This window comes from Callithrix jacchus, chromosome 12 (genome assembly GCF_049354715.1).
Source record: "Callithrix jacchus isolate 240 chromosome 12, calJac240_pri, whole genome shotgun sequence".
Lineage (NCBI taxonomy): Eukaryota > Metazoa > Chordata > Mammalia > Primates > Cebidae > Callithrix > Callithrix jacchus.
Window position 1 is genome coordinate 45,205,772 of NC_133513.1, and position 14,249 is coordinate 45,220,020.

A 14,249-nucleotide genomic window follows, 5' to 3' on the forward strand; every position below is an offset into this window, starting at 1 on the left:
CCCAGCTACTCAGGAGGCTGACTCATGAGAGTCACTTGAACTCAAGAGGCAAAGGTTGCAGTGAGCCAAGGGAGACTCCTTCTCAAAAAAAAAAAAAAAAGTATGAAAGATATTGAATACTTACTATATTCCAGGAACTGACAATATTTTTATTGTTTCTTTTAGTCTTACAAAATCGGTACAGTAAGGCACATTTATTGCCTCAATTCTCACATGAGGAAAGTAACTTACCCAGGCACACAGCTAAGTAAGGGAGCAGCCCTGGATCATTACAATCTAAGACCAGCATGTTGATACCTATTACAGAGAATCTTTAATTATTCTTATAAACTAGTCCCCCAATCAAAGACTTCAATATGGTATAAGCTCACCTCTCCAGAGACAAGGCCAGGCCAAATTTGCAACAACCCAGTCATCATTCCCCACCTCTTCCTCAGGAGGGGAACTTCAGATATTTGACTCTAAACTTCCAAGGGTTCCCAAGGCCCTTAAAGCCTTTTCAGTAAAAATCAAATAATGCCTCTTTTAACACGTATTTAGGTGTGCAGTACAGTATTATTAACTCAGCATTATGTTGTACAGCAGATCTCTAGACTTGTTTATCTTGCATAACTGAAATTGTGTACCTATTGAACAAGTTCCCATTTCTCCCTCTCATTTTTACCACAATAAAACAACCAACCAGAAACAAAACAAAGGGGCAAAGGAAAGTTTTGAAATTGATGGATATGTTTATTACCTTGATTGTGGTTATGGCTTTATAGATGGATCTATCCACAGGGTTAAACTCATCAAATTGCATACATTAAATATGGACAGGTTTTTGTATGTCAGTTGTATCTGAATAAAGCTGTTTTTAGAAAAAAGAAATCACATACATTAATACAAAGGAAAAAAGACAACATAAAGAACCTCATTTTGTGTGACGGACAGAGGGGATCTCCACGTTGCTCCCCATAGCAGAGTACAGGGCCAGGCAAGGTGAGCAAGAGCGACTGAAAGGGCTCAAGCTTCCAGTATAGCTGAGTGTGCAGCTCCCACTGCTGTTGCCTGCTGTTGCCTGCTGCAGCTGTCCACACCTCGCGTGTCATCTGTACCCCACTGAAGCTTCCCAAACAGCCTTATTCCAGGTGCACATGATTTTGTGCACCAGAGCAGTCAAAGCAAAAGGTGGTGTTTAAAAGAAATTATATGCATACGTTGTTTCATTGTGCTTTGCATTATTGCACTTCACATATATTGTATATGTTACAAATTGAAGGTTTGTGTCAATCCTGTGTCGAGCAGGTCTGTAAGCATCAGTTTTCCCACAGCACGTGCTCACCTTGTGTTTTGGTAATTCTCACAATATTTCAAACTTTTTATTAGTATTATATCTACTAGGTGATCTGTGATCAACAATCTTAATGTTATTGTTTGGGGGCACCACAAAACACACCCATATAAGACAGCACTTAAATGATAAGTGTTTGTGTTCTGACTGTTCCACCTACTGGCTATTCCCATCTCACTCTCTCCCCTCAAGCCTCCTTATTCCCTGAGACACAGCAATGTTGAAATTAGACCAATTAATAACCCCATAATCGCCTCTAAGTGTTCAAATGAAAGGAAGAGTCACAAGTCACTCACTGTCAATCAAAAGCTAGGAATGATTAAGCTTACTGAGGAAGACATGTCAAAATTCATGATAAGCTGTTCATAATTCTTCTGATAGATCTTTACAAAGTAAATTGAAAACTTTCTGGAATGGATTCACCATTCTAGATGCCATTCAGAACATTTGTGATTCATGGGAAGAGGTCAAAATACCAACATTAACAAGAGTTCTGAAGAAGCTGATTCCAACCCTCCACATGATTTTGAGGGCTTCAAGACTTCAGTGGAGGAAGTAACTGCAGATGTGATGGAAATAGCAAGAGAACTAGAATTAAAGTGACTGAATTGCTGCAATCTCATGATCAAACTTGAACAGATGAGGAGTTGCTTCTTAGGGATGAGCAAAGAAAGTGGTTTCTTGAGATAGCGTCTAATCCTGATAAGTGCCATGAATATTGTTGAAATGACAACAAAAGATTTAGAATATTCTGTAACCTTAGTTGATAAATCAGTGACAGGCTTTAAGAGGATTGGCTTCAATTTTTAAAGAAGTTTTACCATGGGTAAAATGCTATTAAACATCATTGCATGTTACAAATAAATCCTTCATGAAAGGGTCAATCAATGGAGTAAACCTCATTGTTTCAAGAAATTTTCACAGCCATTCTAACCTTCAGTGATCATCACACTGATCAGTCAGCAGCCACCACCCTGGAGGCAAAACCCTCTACCAGCAAAAAAATTACAACTCACTGAAGGTTCAGATAACCATTAGCAATTTTTCACACACAAAAAACGTATTTTTTAATTAAGCTATGTTCATTTTTTTGGACACAATGCTGTTGTACACTTAATAGACTACAGTAGAGTAGAAATATAACTTATACATGCACTATGAAACTAAAAATTTATGTGCCTAACTTTATTGTGATACTTGCTTTATTGCTCTGGATTGGAACCGAATCCACAATATCTCTGTGGTATGCCTGCAGTTTAGTGATGGTATTGGTTTTTTGTTTTTGTTTTTGTTTTTGTTTTTGTTTTTGTTTTATTTTATTTTTTATTTTTTTAATTTTTTATTGGATTATAGGTTTTGGGGTACATGAGCAGAGCATGCAAGACAGTTGCGTAGGTACACACATGGCAGTGTGCTTTGCTTTTCTTCTCCCCTTCACCCATATTTGGCATTTCTCCCCAGGCTATCCCTCCCCACCTCCCCCTCCCACTGGCCCTCCCCTTTTCCCCCCAATAGACCCCAGTGTTTAGTACTCCCCTTTCTGTGTCCATGTGTTCTCATTTTTCATCACCCACCTATGAGTGAGAATATGCGGTGTTTCATTTTCTGTTCTTGTGTCAGTTTGCTGAGGATGATGTTTTCCAGATTCATCCATGTCCCTACAAACGACACGAACTCATCATTTCTGATTGCTGCATAATATTCCATGGTGTATATGTGCCACATTTTTCCAATCCAGTCTATTATCAATGGGCATTTGGGTTGATTCCAGGTCTTTGCTATTGTAAACAGTGCTGCAATGAACATTCGTGTACATGTGTCCTTATAGTAGAACGATTTATAGTCTTTTGGATATATACCCAGTAATGGGATTGCTGGGTCAAATGGAATTTCTATTTCTAAGGCCTTGAGGAATCGCCACACTGTCTTCCACAATGGTTGAACTAATTTACACTCCCACCAACAGTGTAAAAGTGTTCCTTTTTCTCCACATCCTCTCCAGCATCTGTTGTCTCCAGATTTTTTAATGATCGCCATTCTAACTGGCGTGAGATGGTATCTCAATGTGGTTTTGATTTGCATCTCTCTGATGACCAGTGACGATGAGCATTTTTTCATATGATTGTTGGCCTCATATAGGTCTTCTTTCGTAAAGTATCTGTTCATATCCTTTGCCCACTTTTGAATGGGCTTGTTTGTTTTTTTCCTGTAAATCCGTTTGAGTTCTTTGTAAATTCTGGATATCAGCCCTTTGTCAGATGGGTAGACTGCGAAAATTTTTTCCCATTCTGTTGGTTGCCGATCCACTCTAGTGACTGTTTCTTTTGCCGTGCAGAAGCTGTGGAGTTTCATTAGGTCCCATTTGTCTATTTTGGCTTTTGTTGCCAATGCTTTTGGTGTTCTGTTCATGAAGTCCTTGCCTACTCCTATGTCCTGGATAGTTTTGCCTAGATTTCCTTCTAGGGTTTTTATGGTGCCAGGTCTTATGTTTAAGTCTTTAATCCATCTGGAGTTAATTTTAGTGTAAGGTGTCAGGAAGGGGTCCAGTTTCTGCTTTCTGCACATGGCTAGCCAGTTTTCCCAACACCATTTGTTAAACATGGAATCCTTTCCCCATTGCTTGTTTTTGTCAGGTTTATCAAAGATTGTATAGTTGTATGTATGTTGTGTTGCCTCCAGTGCCTCTGTTTTGTTCCATTGGTCTATATCTCTGTTTTGGTACCAGTACCATGCTGTTTTGATTACTTTAGCCTTGTAGTATAGTTTGAAATCCGGTAGTGTGATGTCCCCCGCTGTGTTCTTTTTGCTTAGAATTGACTTGGCTATGCGGGCTCTCTTTTGGTTCCATATGAAGTTCATGGTGGTTTTTTCCAGTTCTGTGAAGAAAGTCAATGGTAGCTTGATGGGGATAGCGTTGATTCTGTAAATTACTTTGGGCAGTATAGCCATTTTCACGATATTAATTCTTCCTAACCATGAACATGGAATGTTTCTCCATCTGTTTGTGTCCTCTCTGATTTCATTGAGCAGTGGTTTGTAGTTCTCCTTGAAGAGGTCCCTTACGTTCCTTGTGAGTTGTATTCCAAGGTATTTTATTCTTTTTGTAGCAATTGCGAATGGCAGTTCGCTCTTGATTTGGCTTTCTTTAAGTCTGTTATTGGTGTAGACGAATGCTTGTGATTTTTGCACATTGATTTCATATCCTGAGACTTTGCTGAAGTTGTTTATCAGTTTCAGGAGTTTTTGGGCTGAGGCAATGGGGTCTTCTAGGTATACTATTATGTCGTCTGCAAATAGAGACAATTTGGCTTCCACCTTTCCTATTTGAATACCCTTTATTTCTTTTTCTTGCCTGATTGCTCTGGCTAGAACTTCCAGTACTATATTGAATAGGAGTGGTGAGAGAGGGCATCCTTGTCTAGTGCCAGATTTCAAAGGGAATGCTTCCAGTTTTTGCCCATTCAGTATGATATTGGCTGTTGGTTTGTCATAAATAGCTTTTATTACTTTGAGATACGTTCCATCGATACCGAGTTTATTGAGGGTTTTTAGCATAAAGGGCTGTTGAATTTTGTCAAATGCCTTCTCTGCGTCAATTGAAATAATCATGTGGTTTTTGTTTTTGGTTCTGTTTATGTGGTGAATTACGTTGATACACTTGCGTATGTTGAACCAGCCCTGCATCCCCGGGATGAATCCTACTTGATCATGATGAATAAGTTTTTTGATTTGCTGTTGCAATAAGCTTGCCAATATTTTATTGAAGATTTTTGCATCTATGTTCATCATGGATATTGGCCTGAAGTTTCCTTTTCTCGTTGGGTCTCTGCCGGGTTTTGGTATCAGGATGATGTTGGTCTCATAAAATGATTTGGGAAGGATTCCCTCTTTTTGGATTGTTTGAAATAGTTTTAGAAGGAATGGTACCAGCTCCTCCTTGTGTGTCTGGTAGAATTCGGCTGTGAACCCGTCTGGACCTGGGCTTTTTTTGTGAGGTAGGCTCTTAATTGCTGCCTCGACTTCAGACCTTGTTATTGGTCTATTCATAGTTTCAGCTTCCTCCTGGTTTAGGCTTGGGAGGACACAGGAGTCCAGAAATTTATCCATTTCTTCCAGGTTTACTAGTTTATGCGCATATAGTTGTTTGTAATATTCTCTGATGATGGTTTGAATTTCTGTGGAATCTGTGGTGATTTCCCCTTTATCATTTTTTATTGCATCTATTTGGTTGTTCTCTCTTTTCTTTTTAATCAATCTGGCTAGCGTTCTGTCTATTTTGTTGATCTTTTCAAAAAACCAGCTCTTGGATTTATTGATTTTTTGAAGGGTTTTTCGTGTCTCAATCTCCTTCAGCTCAGCTCTGATCTTAGTTATTTCTTGTCTTCTGCTGGGTTTTGAGTTTTTTTGATCTTGCTCCTCTAGCTCTTTCAATTTTGACGATAGGGTGTCAATTTTGGATCTCTCCATTCTCCTCATATGGGCACTTATTGCTATATACTTTCCTCTAGAGACTGCTTTAAATGTGTCCCAGAGGTTCTGGCACGTTGTGTTTTCGTTCTCATTGGTTTCGAAGAACTTCTTTATTTCTGCCTTCATTTCGTTGTTTACCCAGTCAACATTCAAGAGCCAGTTGTTCAGTTTCCATGAAGCTGTGCGGTTCTGGGTCGGTTTCTGAATTCTGAGTTCTAACTTGATTGCACTATGGTCTGAGAGGCTGTTTGTTATGATTTCAGTTGTTTTGCATTTGTTGAGCAGTGCTTTACTTCCAATTATGTGGTCAATTTTAGAGTAGGTGTGATGTGGTGCTGAGAAGAATGTGTATTCTGTGGATTTGGGGTGGAGAGTTCTGTAAATGTCCACCAGGTTTGCTTGCTCCAGGTCTGAGTTCAAGCCCTGGATATCCTTGTTGATATTCTGTCTGGTTGATCTGTCTAGTATTGACAGTGGAGTGTTAAGGTCTCCCACTATTATTATGTGGGAGTCTAAGTCCTTTTGTAAGTCATTAAGAACTTGCCTTATGTATCTGGGTGCTCCTGTGTTGGGTCCATATATGTTTAGGATCGTTAGCTCTTCTTGTTGTATCGATCCTTTTACCATTATGTAATGGCCTTCTTTGTCTCTTTTGATCTTTGTTGCTTTAAAGTCTATTTTATCAGAGATGAGAATTGCAACTCCTGCTTTTTTTTGCTTTCCATTGGCTTGGTAAATCTTCCTCCATCCCTTTATTTTGAGCCTTTGTGTATCCTTGCATGTGAGATGGGTTTCCTGGATACAGCACACTGGTGGGTTTTGGATTTTTATCCAATTTGCCAGTCTGTGTCTTTTGATTGGTGCATTTAGTCCATTTACATTTAGGGTTAATATTGTTATGTGTGAATTTGATACTGCCATTTTGATGCTAAGTGGCTGTTTTGCCTGTTAGTTGTTGTAGATTCTTCATTATGTTGAAGTTCTTTAGCATTCAGTGTGATTTTGGAATGGCTGGTACTGATTGATCCTTTCTATGTGTAGTGCCTCCTTTAGGAGTTCTTGTAAAGCAGGCCTGGTGGTGACAAAATCTCTGAGTACTTGCTTGTTCGCAAAGGATTTTATTCTTCCTTCACTTCTGAAGCTCAGTTTGGCTGGATATGAAATTCTGGGTTGAAAGTTCTTTTCTTTAAGAATGTTGAATATTGGCCCCCACTCTCTTCTGGCTTGTAGTGTTTCTGCCGAGAGATCTGCTGTGAGTCTGATGGGCTTCCCTTTGTGGGTGACCCGACCTTTCTCTCTGGCTGCCCTTAGTATTCTCTCCTTTATTTCAACCCTGGTGAATCTGACGATTATGTGCCTTGGGGTTGCTCTTCTTGCGGAATATCTTTGTGGTGTTCTCTGTATTTCCTGCAACTGAGTGTTGGCCTGTCTTGCTAGGTGGGGGAAATTTTCCTGGATGATGTCCTGAAGAGTATTTTCCAGCTGGGATTCATTCTCTTCGTCCCCTTCTGGTACACCTATCAAATGTAGGTTAGGTCTTTTCACATAGTCCCGCATTTCTTGGAGACTTTGTTCATTCCTTTTTGCGCTTTTTTCTCTGATCTTGGTTTCTCATTTTGTTTCATTGAGTTGGTCTTCGACTTCAGATATTCTTTCTTCTGCTTGGTCAATTCGGCTATTGAAACTTGTGTTTGCTTCGCGAAGTTCTCGTATTGTGTTTTTCAGCTCCTTTAATTCATTCATATTCCTCTCTAAGGTATCCATTCTTGTTATCATTTCCTCGAATCTTTTTTCAAATCTTTTTTCGAGGTTCTTAGTTTCTTTGCATTGATTTAATACATGATCTTTTAGCTCACAAAAGTTTCTCATTATCCATCTTCTGAAGTCTAATTCCGTCATTTCGTCACAGTCATTCTCCATCCAGCTTTGTTCCCTTGCTGGTGAGGAGTTTTGGTCCTTTCTAGGAGGCGAGGTGTTCTGGTTTCGGGTGTTTTCCTCCTTTTTGCGCTGGTTTCTTCCCATCTTTGTGGATTTGTCCGCTGGTCATCTGCGTAGTTGCTGACTTTTCGTTTGGGTCTCTGAGTGGACACCCAGAATGTTAATGATGAAGTATTTCTGTTGCTTGGTTTTCCTTCTACCAGTCTAGCCCCTTCACTGTACGCCTGCTGAGGTCCACTCCAGACCCTGCTTGTCTGGGGTGCACCTCTAGTAGCTGTGGCACAGTGAGGGATGCTACCAGTTTCTTTTTCTGCTCTCTTTGTCCCAGGATGATGCCTGCCTAATGTCAGTCTTTTGGATATAGAGGGGTCAGGGAGCTGCTTGAGGAGACGGTTTGTACTTTATAGGGGTTTAATTGCTGAGCTGTGCACTCTGTTGTTCATTCAGGGCTGTTAGGCTGCTATGTTTTATTCTGCTGCAACAGAGCTCATTAAAAAACCCTTTTTTTTTTTTTTTTTTTTTCTCAAATGCTCTGTGTTGAGGGGTTTGGGCTTTATTTTTGGATGTCCGATCAGGTGTCCTGCCCAGCTAGAAGGCAGACTAGCCACTGTTTGGCTGCCGAGGCTCCGCCCTGCTGTTGTGTGATTCACGCTGTTCCTGCCGGCTCTGCAGTGGTATCCGCCACGCCCTGCGGCGGAGTCTCTTCGTTGTAGCGTGTTGCCTCAGCAACGGCAGGCTGCGTCAGCAGTGGGCGTGTATCTCAGTAGGGATGGGTTGCCTCGGCAAAGGCTGGCTGTGTCAGCAATGGGCGTGTATCTCAGTTGGGGCAGATTGCCTCGGCAACGGCTGGCTGCGTCAGCAGTGGGCGTGTATCTCATTTGGGGCGGGTTGCCTCGGCAACGGCTGGCTGCGTCAGCAGTGGGCGTGTATCTCAGTTGGGGCGGGTTGCCTCGGTAGTGGTGGACGCCCCTCCCCCACAGAGCGTCTCGGACCGTCTGCTCGGGATAGTTTGAAGTCGCGGTTTTGTTCGTCCCACTGGGTATCCCAATCCCTTCAATCCCCTGGGCTGGCCTACTGTCCAAGTCTCGTTCAGTCTCAAGTCCAGCCCTCTCAAGCCTCAGGTTGCCGGTTCAACAGGGCACCCGGACAAGCGCGCCCTGTGGGGATTGTTGGGTAGGGCCGGCCGCCGCCGCCCCGGCTGCCGGCTTCGCCAGGCAGACCTACTGCCTGGCGTCCCGTGTCTTTTTTATACTTGGGAGTTTCCCCGTTCTGTGGGCAACAAAGATCAGCCTGGAAATGCCGTTCTGACTCACCGTTTGCGGATTCAACGAGAAGAGCTCCAATCCTGGGTTGTTCTCCTTTGTTTTTGTTTTTAATTAAAAAAGGCAAAGTAAGATGGAAGAAAAATTCTCCACAAATCCTCAATCCACCTAATTACTCTCACAGAACAATTTTCCTCTTTCCTCCTTTATACGTATTTTGCATGGTTGTGATCATAGTGACCTCAGAATAGTCCTTTATTTTACTGAATATTATATTATAAATTTGTTCTTCTGTTGTAAAGTCCTCAAGATACTTGCTTAGTGGTTGCATAAATAGCATCATGTCAGGATAATGTTAAACAATCCTCTAAGTGTGAGTTAACTCCTTTTTAAAAATGTTTCCCGTAATCATAGTTTTTATTAACTAATAGAATGGTTACAACATACCAGACATTTTCTGAATACTCTATATTTGTGAATTCATTTGATCATCACAACCCCCCACTATTTAGGCTTCATCATTCTTATCCCCATGAAGAAACTGAGATACAGCGAGGTCACATTACTTCCTGAAATCACCAAGTAGTTGAGTGAGAGACTTATGAGTCCAAGAGCATGGACTCCTCAGTATATACACTAAACCACCACACCCTTCTCTCTGCTGCAACAAACCCATCCGTGCAAATATGGAGGTTTTTTCCTAGAAAATATTTCCTTAGGATAAATTCATAGGGTCTGAAATGGTTGCATCAAGAAATATGATTACCTTTATGGCTCTTACTAAATATTCCTATGACACTCTTCAAAAGAGTTCTTTCCACTTCACACTCCACCATCAGTGAATAATAATTCCAGTAGGAGCATAAACTGGCCGAGTTCTATTATCGTAAGTTTTCACTGTGCTTCTTTAATAGCTGCAAAATGACTTTCACTCTGGTCTTTTACATTAGCCACTTTTTGAACACTAAAAATTATGGGCACTTTCCAATCATTTATTTGCTAATTGTAGATGCACATTTGTTTGTTCATATTCTTTACACGGTTAACTATTGTGTTTTGGTGAGTGCTTGTGTATTTGAATAAGCTCTTTAAGAACTTTACCTCTTATTCTTAAACTATCTTATTTGATCTAAACATTTTCTAGTAAGTAGTCCTTTTCCTGTCCATTTAATTACATTTCATTAAACAGAGATTTGTTTAGCATTTATGTATCTATTATATTCTGTTGCTCTATTGATTCTAAGATGTGGTAGTATGGCAACTTAGCAGCAACGTCTCTTTTTATACTCAAGATTCTTTTTAGAAAAATAGGAATAATGTTGTATGTGTCATATGGTAGATGACGGGAAAAATGAAGTGCTAAAACCACCTGGCTATATTTATCTTGTTTTCTATTACTTTGAATACTTTTATTTATGTATTTATTGTATTTCACATCTCACTGATGACGATTAGAGCAAAATGAATCTGTTCAGTTTTGTCTACCTTTTATTATGCCACTCTTCTACATTTTGAGGTATAATAATAATAGTTCTTAAAGTGATTGCTTTAAATTTTTGAAGTATTCATGTCACCTGCAAATCATCAGTTAAGTTTGTTTTATTTAAATATTTGTCTCTTATTTGTTTTTCATGTCTTATTACAAGAATTTTCAATACTAGCACCTGTGAGGAATTGTGGTCATCCAAGCACTAAGAAGGCTGCTCTCCATCCAGTTAAGGCTGTGGGATGTTATCGGAGGTGTCATCTCTCTCCTTATCTGCACCTCTTTCCCTTCCTGCCTTCTCAGTCAGCAGCAGTAGTGCTTCATTGAGGAAACCTGCACAATATACAAGCAACAAAGAGGCTTCTGGATTTCAAAAGCCTGAGTTTTCAGGCTCTCAGCCTCTTGCATTTATGTCATAAACAAAATATTGGACCACTGATGGAGAGACCTTTGCCCTCAGGCTAGATTAAGATTCACCAGTCAGGAGGAAGGAAAGAAGTAAATCTGGCCCTAAGGAAGTAGCTCAGCCTTGAGGAGGGGAATAACAGAATCTCAAGATTGGGTGGAAAAATCCAAGAGCACTTTACTGAGTTGTGCGGAGGAGACTCATAGAAGCCTCACATTTCTCTGACTGGGGTCAGCAGGTCCTCCTCCCACACGCTGCCCAGTCAGATTCTTATTTGGCATTTGTCTATGTGTTCCATAGTCTCCTTCTGCAGCCTCAGGAAACCACCCCTCAACACTAGGAACTCAGTATGGGGCAAATTTCAGGAGGAGAAGAATAAAAGCAATAAATGTTAATGCCAATCCTTCTTGGCAGAAAGATGAGGAGCAAAGTTCCAGTGACTCAGGATTAGAGATGGAAGTTGTTGGTCCTTGGGGAAAAGAATTGGGCATCTCCAGCTCTGTGATCTTTCTTCCAGGCCCTTGACCTGCCACCAGCATTTTATGTATACACACACACACACACACACACACACACACACACAGATTATATTCCCCAAAAATACCCCCCAAAGAGGATTTCCAGAGTATTTTTAGATCCTTTGATATTTCCAATGTCTCCTCCAGTGATTTTTTTTTAAACAGTCTTCACTAGAATTATAAAGTCTCTGGTATTTCTTTTCAAGAAATTTCAATCATATCATTGAACAGGGTTGAGTTCTAGGGAAGGTTAAGAAGAACAGTCTCTCTGGGTGACAGTCACACTCAGGCGGCATCTGGCCACAACCCACTGTACCAGCAGCCAAACCATGGGGTCCACACAGTTTACACTTGTGGATACACAGAGGTAGTGACAGCTAATAGCAACGGGGCTTACTAAGCAGATCTGGGCACATGGCTTCATCAGAATTCCTCCCACGCCAGCCCCAAACAAGCTACCCTTTACTGAGTGAGGTTTTCAGGGGATGCAGGTAGGAAAAAATTAAACAGTGAATAACTTTATTTATTATTCTTAACCCATATCCCTCTCTGAGGGCTGGAGTAAGCTCCCTGGCTCCCTGGGCCTCAGAGATGCCTATGGGTCTAGGCTGTGGGTATGCCTGTGGTTTGGGGTTTGTTCTGCTTTCATTGTGAGCCAAACCTCCAACAATCCCTACACCCTGGGTGGTTACTATTGATTTATGCTGGCTGCAAAACAACAGACTGATGCAGCAAAGTGAATGCAAGCGTAGCAGCATACTAATGCCAGGCCTAGGATATTTCTGTCATAAGAAATAGAGCTTGGAGTGCAGACTTGGCAGGCTCTCAATTAAGTATTTGATGATGATTAGTTGATTTGCTTGTAAGATTTTGGAGGTCTGTGAGCTCTCTGCATTGCTGGACTTGCTTTTGCCTTTGTCAAGTAGTAATTATGGAGCTCCGTTAAGATGCCTCAAAGGGCAGCCCCTCCCGCAACCCACCCCCTTTACTGACTTCCAGAGTCTTTCTCACATTTACCACTGTAAGAATTGTACATTTTCTTCACTGTCTAATTTTTCCCCAAACACGCACCAGTGAAAGAAGAAAAATCTCTCTAGCCTCCCAATGCTACAGTCACACCTCTCTGAGTATTTCATGTGCTCTTTCCTCAGTCCTGATGACTTTCCTATCTCATCCACCTGAGCCTTCAAGATTCAAGACAGGGGTCCCTCACCTGCTTGTGAGGCCACCACTTCTCCTGTTGGATGCCCTTCACTGTGCTTTGCCCGCAGCACCTGCAAACCCCTCCATCATAACCAGTATAGCACAAGTGCCATTATTCTAGATTTACAAATACCTTCCCACTGGGAGCCACCAAAAGGACAAATTAAAATTATTTATCCTTGAGTCTTCACTATGCAGTAATCAGAGGAGATATTTGTTCAATCACAACATTGTTAAATGCCGAAATGTGAATTTCAGAGACAAACTGACCTGTCTGACATTGGCAAGTTACCTAACTCTTTCTATCCAAATTGCCTTCAACTATGAAATTAATTTATTATGAGATAAATATCCTAATTGTCCAGAGTGTAAAATACTTGGAGCTTACAATATTGTCAGATTGAAAGCTGACATCTAAATAACTAACTTGATGGGGCATGCAACATGACACAGAAGTGTGTAGCCAGGAGCTGACCTACCCTCTTCCTAAGGATTAGCGCCTTTTAAACAATAACGATGCCTATTTTGTAATCTTTCCAAGGATACAACTACCACATTCTAAATCTACTCAGGTACTTAGAAGGATTATTGTCATTAAAAAGAGAATCTAGCACAATATTGAATGTTTTGATCACAGCCCTGACATTTTACATCTCAAACCGATAAAAATAAAATAAAACTTTCATAACATATAGGTACCCTTATTTTTCATGATGCCCTATGGTATGTTTGCTCTAGTCCATTCTATTATCTTCTATTTCATTTTTTAAAGAAATACTGATTGTGAATCCACAAAGGGTCTATACTTTAGTTGTGCCAAAATCAATTGCTTGGTTTTGATGATGTACTATGGCAACATGAAATGTTATCATTGGGGGAAGCTGGGTGAAGGACACACAGAATGCTCTGTAGTAGTTTTACAATGCACTAATACTCTTAAACTAACCTTTAAAAAATGTACTTAAAAAAAGAATATGGGTGGTGAATGTGGAATGTGTGGCTTTATGATCCACCAAGTTCCATGATGAGGTTAAAAAGCATTGATCCTTCAAAGTGACCTTATAAAAGATAAATGTACTTATTCCATATATCCAGGAATAACCAGTTTCTAAAAATTGCATGAGCAACATAAATAAGAGATGACATTATAAATGCCCTAGGAAGAGAAATGTGGGAAATTACATTTTAAAAAGCTGTAAAACATTATGCAAATTAACAAAATTTTTGAGATAGTTTATTCTATAACTTAATTTTTTAATTATTTGATTAGTGTATGGATTTAATTTTATTCTTATCATAAAACTGGCCAGTTTTGAGGAGAACTTGATGAAATGATTCCAAAGGGGTAATAAAGCAAAGATAATGTCTAATGAAGTTTTCTAAGCAGAGAGTAATGAAGCAGAAGCAACAGTGATGTGCAGAGCCACATGTACCAGCTTGTGAGAGCATATTGTTAAATTTTCAGAATTTTGTGATCTGGTTGAGGTCACATTGGTAGCTTGAAATCAATGGGAAATTTAATTTCTCATGGTAGGTTATCAGAAACAAAATTATATAAAACTACCTAAAGCTAAAATAAGAGAAAATTCAGAGGAGTAAATAAGTTAAACATTAAACTTCACAACTGCTTTGA

The 14,249-nt window shown here is 40.2% G+C and overlaps 1 long non-coding RNA gene across 6 annotated transcripts in view; it reads right to left on the reverse strand.

Annotated features, from left to right (window-relative positions):
* LOC128929284 (uncharacterized) overlaps nt 1-14,249 on the reverse strand; it is a 272,915-nt gene that overhangs the window by 23,348 nt on the left and 235,318 nt on the right. For all 6 annotated transcript variants that reach the window (XR_013524384.1, XR_013524382.1, XR_013524379.1 and 3 more), the window contains 2 exons: nt 10,668-10,822; nt 740-850 (listed from right to left, as the gene is read on the reverse strand). This is a non-coding gene — a long non-coding RNA (uncharacterized LOC128929284). The remainder of the gene's footprint in view (nt 1-739; nt 851-10,667; nt 10,823-14,249) is intronic.